Source organism: Tachypleus tridentatus, chromosome 1 (genome assembly GCF_004210375.1).
Source record: "Tachypleus tridentatus isolate NWPU-2018 chromosome 1, ASM421037v1, whole genome shotgun sequence".
NCBI classification, from domain to species: Eukaryota; Metazoa; Arthropoda; class Merostomata; order Xiphosura; family Limulidae; genus Tachypleus; species Tachypleus tridentatus.
The window spans coordinates 38,631,310-38,643,780 of record NC_134825.1 but is presented as its reverse complement, the minus strand read 5'-3'; positions in this window follow the sequence as shown (position 1 = coordinate 38,643,780).

The window sequence follows — 12,471 nt, the reverse complement described above, 5'->3', positions numbered from 1 at the left end:
ACGTTTTGAACATCTGATAAAAGATGTTTCACAAACTAATTTAACACAGTTTAAAATTTTATTGAATAGTCAGTATAGTTTCATTGAGGAAAATCTTGCCTTACTAACTGTCAACATCCTCTGAAGAGGTTACTGTTTATAAAGATAGGGAGTTGGTAAGAAAATTATTTTTGTATATATATATATATATATATGGAGGACAGTCAATTTTCCATACAGAGAAAGCAGATGGATTAATGTTACAAGTCGAATATTTCAAACTTGAGTGGTGTTTGTTTTTTTAAATTTACATCAGCGACATAGATCAAGTTTGTTTTATTGTTTATCTGAAATTAAACACAATGTGCTATACAATGTGCAATTTGTGATCTGCTCTCCACGAGTATCTAAACCCAGTTTCTCGCGGTGTGATCTACAAACAAAGATAAATTAATGGTTTATGAAGTATTTGAATTTGTTGATGATGTTTAGGTTTTGTATATCGCTGGCTGTAAAGTTAATGAAGTTTAATTAGGGTAAGTGCGAAGAAATGCACATGAGATGTCATAATTTGAATAATGAATATAATTTTGATAAGAATAACCTTAGCAGATTTTTAGAAGAAAAGAATCTTGATGACCTAGACGCTCAGTCTCTTAAGCCGCCGTTCAAGCAAAATACTGTTGCTTGAGGCAAACGCAGTATTATTTCAGATTATATCTACGAAAATAATGAACACAAGTTTAAGAAGTTCATAATTTATTTTTATGGGACATTGTGTTCGATTCTGGAGTTCCTCGCTAGTACAGCGGTAACTCTACGGATTTACAACGCTAAAATCAGGGGTTTGATTCCTGTCGGTGGACTCAGCAGATGTGACTTTCCTATAAAAAACACACACACTCGATCCTTGTTCCTTACCTTAGAAAGGACATTGAATTGTTGAAAATGGTTCAGAGGAGGGTTACTACAATGGTACCTATGATGGAAATGTTTTATCTTGAAAAACGGAGAGTTATAAGAGATTCGACTGAGGTATTTAAGGTTGTTAAGGATATTGATAGTGTTGATGCTTCATCGTTTTTCATACGTAATAGTAAGACTAGGTGACACAGATATAAATTTTGTCAGGACAGTAGTTAACTTCAGTTAAAACAATTTAATGTTTTCTTTAAAGATGATTAGTCTTGGGAAGGAGTTGTCATTAGATGTCATAGGCGCAGGTAGTTTAAGAGAATTTATGGTAAAGCTTAATAAACATTTGAATAATCATGACTGGCTCTGAGTGTTTTATTTTTCTTTTAATACTTTATTTAGCAGCCTGTACAACCTATATGGATCAACAGGTCCTTTGTTGTCCTTAAATTATACCTATGTATTTAGAGTTCCGTTTTATGCTTCTAGAAGTAGTTAGTTCTGATATACGCTTCTAGGAGTGCTACTAGGGTGTTACGAGATAATCTGTGGGGAGCGTCATCAGTGATGCAGTCAAATGTTCCGTTACGAGATTAGAGAGCAAACCATCTAAGAGTGTTTACATACCGTTGGAAATCGAATTGTAAAGTATAGTGAGTTTTTTATAAAACTACGACTTTTAATATCAATTCAATCATTCACGACTGACATAGTTCTCTTTGTTTTATATTACTCCTGAATTTATCAACAAGTTATTAAACTCTGTACGATCATTTTGATCCATCTAGATATAACGAAGTGTATACCACTGATATTGTATTTTGCCCAACAATTCTAAACCAATGGCTTACCGTAGATGAAATTCAATTACAAAATTAAGCTTTTCGAAATCTGTTTTTTATATTACTTAAAATAATATGTATCACTTGCAAGTTTATGTTTATCAAAAAAGTAACATTCGGTAAAATATAACAACTTCTATGATTTTCTGTAGAACAGTCACTTTTAAGAACAAAACACTAGAACTTTACCGTGTAAAAGCTTTCATCAATTGACTCACGTATACATGTGGGAGTCGTAAAATCACAGTTCATTTCAAAAATAGTAAACCACGAGAACGTAAACATGTGTATCAGTCTTTCTGTATAACAACAATTCTATGCAACGGCAGATAAAATCAAAAATCGTTTTGTCACTTGTCTATTTGTCACATAAAGTTTAGTTAATATTTATGTCTACACGAAGATTATGATTTTAAATTTCATTTGTACATTATACATTATTTTACAGTAGATTATTTCACAAAATTTATGGTTTGACAAAGGTTGTAAAAGTGAATGATAATTGTGTTTCTCTTCTAATTTGAATATTCAGCTAAATGATTATAAGATCCCTATAGAATATATATCTATGGTTGTATATTTTGTACATTTCCTGATTCTGATATCAGTGACCCTAAAAGTAACAAAAATATAAGAACAAAACGCGTGCTACACTTACTTCTCTGTTTATTAAAGTTCCAGATCCACAACTAACCAACATACAAGGATAATTACAAATAAGATAATACAACGCGCACTGTATTTCAGAAATTGCTTTCAGATTACAGTATTTCTCTTCTGAAGGTTAATTCTACCATCGTAACTGGCCTTAAATTTATGTTCTGTTGTGAGGTGGGTTATAGGTTAGAGTTCATGGCGAATTCTAGGGAATATATATTTTGGGTAAGTTACTCCAAGTTTGTTAGAATATTCTTCGCAAACATTTTATCTGTATACAGAACGGACTTTATGTATCCAAAGTTTGACTTTAACTCATAAAAACGAGCTTATTGACCCTTAAAGTCTATGTCATGGTTTGACTTTACATTTCAAAGTACAATTATTAAGCTGAAATTTTATTATAGTACGTTATTCTTATGCAGCAATAGAAGTTAAGTTTCTGCAACTTAAACGTCAAGTCCCCCGTTGAAACAGAGATACGTGTATAGATTTACAACGCTAAAAGTAGGGGTTTGATTCCCTTCAAAAGATACACCAGATAGCCCAATGCGGCTTTTAACACAAATATATTTTAATATACAAAAATAATGCAATTTAAAAAACCGTTATTACAGATAACGGTCTATCTATAAACTTAAAAAAAAGTATCTAGTTTTCTATCTGTTCTGGAATTTCCTTGATGTTTCATCGACGGTTCACGATGAGGGAGTTAATTTGAAGTTCATGTACCTACAATTCAACTGACAAGAGCTAGCCAGCTCCGCGTTCTTCGTTCTTCGTCAGTTTCACGTGGAGGCATCCACCACTAAAATTATGTAATGTTTTTGTAAAAATATTAATGTCCGATGTGAACATCGATTGAAACTAAATGGTTTGTAATGTCTGAAATCTATAAACCTTTCTGGTCAAATATCTGAGCTCCCGATAAATAAGCATTATATCAATCACAGTTATGCCTTACAAGGCTTATAGTATACCAACTATAGCAAACCAATAATATATATATATACTGTCTCTTGGTGGCTTGTGTTAGTTACATTTATGGGCGTGAGAAAAGTTTCTATAACTTTTAGTCTGCACACAACAATACTGTTGATACACTACTGTTTATTCACAGACGTATTTCGTTGACTCTCACGATAGAGAATCTTCTACAACTTAAGTGAATAGGTAGGAATCTCGCAATACGGCTTTAACAGCATAAGTTATGTACATTTCTAAATATAAACTTAACTTAACAAACATCTATATTAAAAGAGATATATGATAGTAAATCCGTCACAGTTTCTTCACTCCTGCTTATATAAGACAGACTCCCATACACCACAACTATAGGGAACTCCGAAACCACACAAACTTGATTGCCCACTAAGATCCATAATGTTGATCTATGCATTTAACTATAACCTAAATAATTACATAGCGTGGACATTTTCCACATATTTACCATCTGCAGGCTCCTTTTTCCTTCAATTCTTGAACTGTACTAAAATCACTACATCATGTAATCTTCTCACTGAAGTTCCCATCAATAGCATAGTCTTACAATTCTATATGAAACACACTAGCCCATTCATACACATCCACAGCGACTAACTGAAGACTCTTTTAGAATTTACTATATCTAAAACTACCTTTATGTTCAACAATCAGACTACGTACAAATCAATGGTTTTAGTAGGATCAGTTTGGTGTCACCAATCCTAGCCAACATTTTTGTGATACAGATCAAATATCTAGCTATTCATTGAGCTTAAAACTGATCCCTACTCTGGTAGAGATATGTAGACGATACATTTACTGGATTTACATCTATAGAACACGCACATAGCTTTTTCAACCACATGCGTACTTTCATATACTCAAATATTAAGTTCAACAGTGAATACGAAAAAAATATAAACATCTAATATTTCTACATCTCAATATCACAAAAATACAAACACAGTTTCAAACAAAACTCCAAAGAACAATCACTTAAACTGGACTGTACATTTCATGGAACTTGTCATACAAAACAAGATAAAAACTCAACGTAACAGAACACTTAACAAACACACTCAAGAAACTTTGCTAACCTTAACTATAAAGTCAATCAATTAAAACAAGTTTTTATCAATGTACATAAATTTCCTACAAAAAACTGTTGAAAAAACTATCAGAGAAACCATAATTAATAATATAATGGGCAGACAACCAACTTAAACCCACAATGTACCAGCACCAAGGAACACTTCTATACCTATTCTAATTATTCCTTAATTTTTTTTTACCATATAATACAATAGGTTAAACATTTACAACGCCCCCTACAATCTTACACCTACCATTACTGTCGTCTCCACAAATCATGATTAATAACTGTCACTTTTTGAAATCTCTTTTTTTTTAACTTGAGATGATGACATAATTGAGTCTAAACGATGTTACTTATTTTGTTGTTTTAACTAAAAATTGTTAATACTCACATCAATCGCCACTACTGTTTGTATATTTACTTCCAGTGGGTTTCTCGTCATCATGAAACCTGGAAGAAGACCTGTTTATAATCCATGACTGAATTCATTCCGGGTCATTAAGGTATGTCTGAAGCCAAATGTTTTCTGTCGCATGCACCATCTGTAAAACAGTATTACGGATTGATATCTATTAATCTAAGATTATTACGAGTATTGCACTTAACAAAGACGATGTTCTTTGTTCTTCAATAGAAGCATACATGAATATATTCCTTTGCAAGAACAGATGACTATCGTTTTCTTGGCTGCCACCATCATAACTCACGTTTGTCTATATATATTTAGTTTTCATTCGATTGTCTTAGAAGTATTACAAAACACAAATCAGTCTTAAAGAAATATTTCGTGAACGTAAAAAGCATAAATACGTTATAAAATTATTTCAAGTGTTTGACTTCTACAGCCCATAATGAAGAGCCTATGTGAATTGATAAGAAAAACATTCGACGTTAACAGGTCCTTATGTCAAAATGTATATATATATATATTCAAGTTCTAACATAATCCTTTTTGGTTGTATAACATCATATTAACTCGTTCTCTCTTGCTTTATCTTTAGAACTATAAGATAACGTGACTTTTTTTTCCTTTCAAAATGAAAATCATCCAATATATATCTTTAAGATTTGCTATTTATTTCTTAGAATTTCAGATCTGAAGATTTTATTGAGTTGTTGAAGTGAAACTATAAAGTTTAAAATTGGTTATAATACTAATTCAGAAACGAATTGCTTTCAGCACCACAGAGAATGAAATAATCTCTCTTTTTACATAACGTGACACAATTAGATAATCATTGGTCGGAAATAAATTTGTAAATTTAAAATATTTAAATCTGTGGCTAATTTACCCGCGGTAAACAGGGAACATATAAGCCATTGCCTGTTTTTCAAACTATATACCAAAACATCTGCCCCTGCTGCTAATATTCCACATAGATTATTTCATAGCTTTTAATAAAAACGTTTGGAACTATGCACCCCTAGAGGGATTTGATGGAACCATTCACCTCCTGGCTTCACTTTATGGAACGATTACATCGTATGATATTCCTGACATCGAAGTCCACTCTCTAGTTCAGTTTATGATTTGTAACTTATAAAAATCAAATAGTGAATGTTTTGTAAAATGTATTGTAAGTTTTCAACTGGCTCAGTCGTGACCAATATCAACTGTCTTATTTTAATACTTAGTCGTTTTATTCGTTGATCCTCTCTCACCAACTGATAACCCTCATTCAGTGAAGCGGCCATTAGTGGAAATATAACTAATACTACAACATTCTAACCTTAAGCCTAAACATCTCGAATAGAACACATTCTATATTTGATGGTTAATGAACGGCAAGATGGAAGTACAAGCAACAATATTTAATAATGAATTAATAAATAGAGTAGTTATCATACTGATTCATTAGTTTTAAATGGTTTTATTTTAGGATGTTTATAGCAAAGAGTTCTATTTCAATGTTTATTTAAGAATATTTGTTCCTGATGGCAGTGTGTCCGGAACTGAATTGTTTACACGTGTAAGGGCAGAAGAAACGAAAAATTCAGAAAGTTTGGTTGCGATGAGTAACTGGAATTCCATGATATGCCTAAAGCAATGTACAGCGAAGCATACGAACTGTCGTAAACTGTGTTCTGTAATAAGAAAGCTTTAAATGAAGCTATAAAACGACTGTAATAGAATGGGTTTGATTTATGATTTCCAATTTGAAAAGCTTATGAAATAGCTGACATAAGCAGAACAGTTAACATGCGTCGTAAAATAGTTTATTCTTTGACTTCTCGTCTACTCTTGTTTTCAGTCAGTCAATAGCATTGGTTGATTCTGTAGTAGCAAACTTCAGTTTATGATATATAACTTATAAAAGTCCAAAAATGAATGTTTAGTAGAGCGTGTTCTAAGATTTTATTTGGCTCATTTGTAGCCAATATTAACAAGCTAATTTGAAAATTAACCATAATATCCTTTACTTACACATTTGCAACCATTCGCATTTCATATTTACTCCAAGCAATGGTGATTTTTTCCCTTCTTTAACACTGATAGCAACTATTCAAAATTTCAGTGAAATCACTAAGCGAGGGAAAGTTTGTTTTCCCATGTGTCCACTTTAATACAACCTCTTGTTACGTAACCCCTAGTCACTTTTGGAGAAAGATTGAAAATTTGTTTTTTAAAACATTTTATTTAGTAATTTGCATAAAAATACTTTGAAAGGCAGAAAACATCAACAATACGTTGAAAACTTCTGGACTGAAGAGTCAACAAATTCAATTTTCCACAAGGCAGAATAACATTCTCTATTAGTTTAGTTGCGCAAAATGTGGCGAACGTTAACAAGGCAATAACTATTTCCATAAGAAAATCCCAAAGTAGAAAGAAGTTTACGGAATTACTACTAGAGAGAAAGCGTGTTTTATTTATATATGCAGCGATGCAACTGCTTTTCTGCTTTCATTCATTAAAGATTCATTAGAAAATGTGAAAGTACCATACACTACTTTTTACGGTTAAATTTCAGAGGTCTTCTTGTGGACATGTTTCCTTTAGCATGAAACATGTTTACTAACGAAGTGAGATTTGTTGACAATTTTTTAATCTTTACTAACGATCTTAAATAAAGTATTGAACTGAGTAATTTATTAACTTCGTGCATTTAATTATACTAAACATGTCAAACTTAATATAAACAATGTTTAAATTAATTAAAATAAAAAAAATCAAAGAAACTTTCGCTGAAGAGTTTTGAGCAACGACCTCGTATTTGTTGTTTATTTTTTGGGGGACCTCGTATGGATGGGCGGTTAGGGAACCCAAATGACATGTTCAGTGACAGGATTAAATCCCGAGCCCGAAGATTGCTAACTGTTTTGAATTTCGCGCAAAGGTACTCGAGGGTTATCTGCGCTAGTCGTCCCTAATTTAGCAGTGTAAGACTAAAGAGAAGACTGCTAGTCATCACCACCCACCGCCAATACTTGGGCTACTCTTTTACCAACGAATAGTGGAATTAAGCGTCACATTATAACGCCCTCACGGCTGAAAAGGCAAGCATGTTTGGTGCGACCGGGATTCGAACCCGCGACCCTGAGGTTACGAGTCGAACGCCTTAACACGCTTGGCCATGCCGGGTCTAAGATTGCTAATTACTTCAACTTTTGAACCGTGGGGGTGGTATAATGTGATGATCAATTTCACTATTCTTTGGTAAAGAATAAATAGCCCAAGAGTCAGTAGTGGAAAATGTTGGCTAAATGAGTTTTCTCTATTCTATCATTCCAAAATTAGGTACAAGTTTCTCAAGTAGTCTTGGAGCAGCATTGCGCAAAATTCTACGAGTAAACAATTTTTTCGTGTTTTTTTTGTATGTGTGTAAGTTTGTCGTTCTCTCGGATATGAAGCAAAAGTTCTGTGTTTGAATTAGATCATATTTGTAATTCGTGTAAGTTGTCACTTATTTCATGAATGCATTAAACTAATGGGTATGAAGCTGTTATAATAAATATTAGAAACAAACACTCTGGTGAAGAAACACGTTTACAAATTATAAAGAAATATATAAAAGCATACCTATCAATAAGTTTATCTTCCCGTTACCAAGACGTGTTTTATCTTTGCTATTTCAGAGATAAAACAATATTACATCCAACAAGTGGATAACATCCTCTCTTGTGCAATATAAAAATAAAATGAAAATGGATCTTTTTTTTCTTGAGTATAAAGAAGTTGCTTTATTCGACAGTAACGGAAATTACATTGAATTCTTTTTAAAATCCTGAAATGACCCAGTAAGGTCGAAACGTTGTTTTGTGCTTCATGAGTAAAAGTGTTAATACCCATACCAGCCGTTCTGAGATACATGATTACAACATTGTTTGTGTGGGTGTGGGTTACTAATTTCTAGTATCATAGCCTTGGTTTCTAGTCACAAGTCATTAAGTCAAGCAGTTACCACCAGTTAATAAGACGTTTAACGTTGTTACGCGTTAATTTTGCAAGTTCGTCGAGTTACTTATATTATTTTAATTTTTATTCCATAAATAGCACTTTTTCATTTTAAAGGTAGGTGTAATTTTCTCGCAACATTTTGCGTCTAACAAAAATTACTTGTTTTTTAATAAACATTTTTCACGCAACTTATTCTGAATCGTTTATTAAGATTCCAAGAGATTAGAGCCCTGCGTAGCCAGGTGGGTAAGGCACTCGCCTCGTAATTTGCGGGTTCGAATCACCGTCACACCAAACACGCTCGTCCTTTCAACCATGGAGGCGTTATAATATTACAGTCAATACAGTTTATTCGTTGGTAAAAGAGTAGCCCAAGAGTTGGCGGTGGATGGTGATGACTCGCTGCCTTCTCTCTTGTCTTAGACTGCTAAATTAGGGACGGCTAGCGCATATAGCCCTCAAGAAGGTTTGCGCAATTTCAAAACAAACCAATCCAACAGATTAATATGAATCTAGTTGTTCAATGTGATGATAGTCAGAAGTCGAGCAAATTTAAATGCGCTTTCAGAGGGTCCTAAGGTATGAGTCTATGATATACAGCTGAACGCGTCCCGCTCTTTAAGCGGTGAGTGAGTTTTGAAGATGACAGTCAATCCTGTTATTCGGTAAAACGTAGATTCGTAATAAGCGAATATTACTGATTGGTTATCTTTTTTCTATATAGCATCTCTAAATTAACTGCGACTATGCCTAAGCCATATTTCTGACCTAAATGTGTATTCAATATTCACATATTTTAAGTGAAATAAATTACGTAATAATTTACAAATACTTGCTAATACAGGTAAGAAAGAATTCAATCATGATTTTGTCAATTATTATCTAACGATTCTTAGTTTAGCGAGTGAATAGGTTACAAACTCATTAATTGTGTTGAAACCTTTTTGCTAATATAGCCACTGTAACTGATAAATGGCAAGATAAACTCACAATTTCAGCTTCACTCAAATTATAAATGCTTGTTTATCAAAATATAACACCTGCTTCACCTAATGGTAATCCAAGTTATCAGTCTGTCAAACAAGGTCCTCATTCATCTGCTGCCCACCAGGGACACAGCAGTATGTACCCGGACTCACACCGCTATAAACTGGGTTTCGATACCAGTGATGGGCAGAGCACAGATAGACCTATTGTGTAGCTTTGTGCTTAACTTCAAAACAAACAAACATACATACATCTGCTCACATTTTAATCTATCAGGAAAATTTTGGAGATTCACACTGCTTCTCATGCACTTTATTTCATAATTAATTACAAAGAAAGCTTGTAATATATAATATACTGTATAAACAGGATATATACAAAATACATATATCCACTCCAGAAATAATATAGTTTCATTGAATAATCAAACATGATGAAAAGGGTACAATATTACCTTTAATATTTGGTGTAAAATATGTCTACAATATTATTTAAGGTTTGTTTGCTTGTTTGTTTGTTTTTATTTCGCGCAAAGCTACGTGAGGGCTACTTGCGCCAGCTGTCCCTAATTTAACAGTGTAAGACAAGAGAGAAGGCAGCTCCCACCCCAACTAATACTATTTTAACAATGAATGATTTCTTGCCAACTTTAACCACTCTCCCATAAACCAACTACGTGACCTCGTCAAAACCAGGATAATTCCAGAGGTCCTTTCCTTCTTGGTATAAAGATTCGAATTGTTTGGTCTTTACCGATATATACTTGCATTTATAAATCAGTGTTTTTAACATAACGCTTATTGGTAGATTGTGAACGTGTTTTTCAGTTTGTTCGTTTTGATAAATAATATTTTAATGTAGCCTAACAGAAAAACAAGCTGTCTTCTCCTTAAATAACTTTGTTATTATTGCTGTTCTGGCGTTAATTTCTAAGCAAGAAATAAAACAATGATATCGTGACGTTTATCATTATTAAATAACCTGTTTAACCAGTCTAAACATTGTTTTTCATAAGGTAGTATTCCTAAAATGAACTTCATACCCTTTTCCTGTTTTGTCTGTTTTAATAAATCAGTTCTTCCAACTATAACGTTATATAACAATTATTCTCACTGTAATACTATATAACAGTTATTTTTACTGTACAACTAGATAGCAGTTTTTTTCGCTGACACACTACATAGTAATTTTTTCTTGAAACTAAATAGCAACTCTTTCCGCTGTAGCATCATATGACAACTCCTTTCCCACTAGATGTTCTCACTGTACTAAAATATAACAATTCTTTTCACTATAACACTATATAGGAATTTTCAGTGTAACACAATATTGCATTATTCTCATTGCAACACCATATAGCTATTCTTATTATCGTAACAGTTTACTATTCATACATCAGCTGTTCGCTAACAATTCTTTTCATTGAAAAACTACATTGTAGTTCTTCTGACAGGAATTAACACCAATTATTCAAACATTAACACTATGTACTTTTTTTACTGCGAGACGAAATAAATATTAACATCAGTATTGCTAGCAGTTACTTCTACTGTAGAACTACATAGTAAAATCATAGTTTACAGCGTACTACAATGTGCTGAAAGTACACTCTCTATCGATAAGAGAAGATTAATGCTCTAAAGTTGTCCTTAATGTAAATATTTATATTCTTCTTCCGAAATTATTACTACACGATATGAGCAGAGATGTTTAGTTATGGTTACTGTACCTAATAACCTATTCTCACTCAGTGCTTCGTAAAACTTTCTTAAATGTGGGATTTTCCAACCCGCCTATTTAATACATGAAATAAGTAACTTATGTGTTCATCCCGATAAAATTCATTGTTGATAATGAAAGTAAACAGGAAGTTTCCAAAAGTATATTTTTACATCTTATTTATTCTATCAGTTTTGTGATTATTTTTATAATATCTTACAGAAATTTTAAGACTCTTCTTACATATGTATTTATTTTTAGGTTCAATGAGATAGACTTTCTGACATACGTGTGGTGTCAACGCTGAATGTTTATTTTTACATTTTTTACAAGCACTACAATACTAAAACACGACTAAATTCCACTCCATTCAAGAATAGTTATAACAATAGTAAAATTGATACACTTTTTAACTGTTTAACAGAACAAAAGCAACTTATGTAAGTTCAAATAATTACTGTTTTGTAGATTTTATGTTGTTCCAAGATACTAAAATTGCAGACCATACATTATCCGAACATAACTAGCTTTGCATGTGGGACACTGACCGATTCATTCGATTATAAAGCTCTCATTCTTTAGAATAACTATGAAAAATTCATAGTTATTGTTTATAGGTGTTTGATAGCTGTTTCTACCAAATTTCTAATAATTCAGTCTAAATTGGATTCTTTTGGAACATGGGTTTTAGATAGAGAAAAGTGAAGTTGAATTATTATTTACCACTACATTGCTTTTTCACAAGTTTCAAGAAAGAAAGTAGGAACTAACCTTTTACAGAAACACATACACTGCTGGCCAAAATCTTAAGGCCAATGAACATAAAGAAAAAATATGCATCTTGCGTTGTTAAGACTCAACCACTTATTTGAGTTGAGCTTCGAAAGATGAAA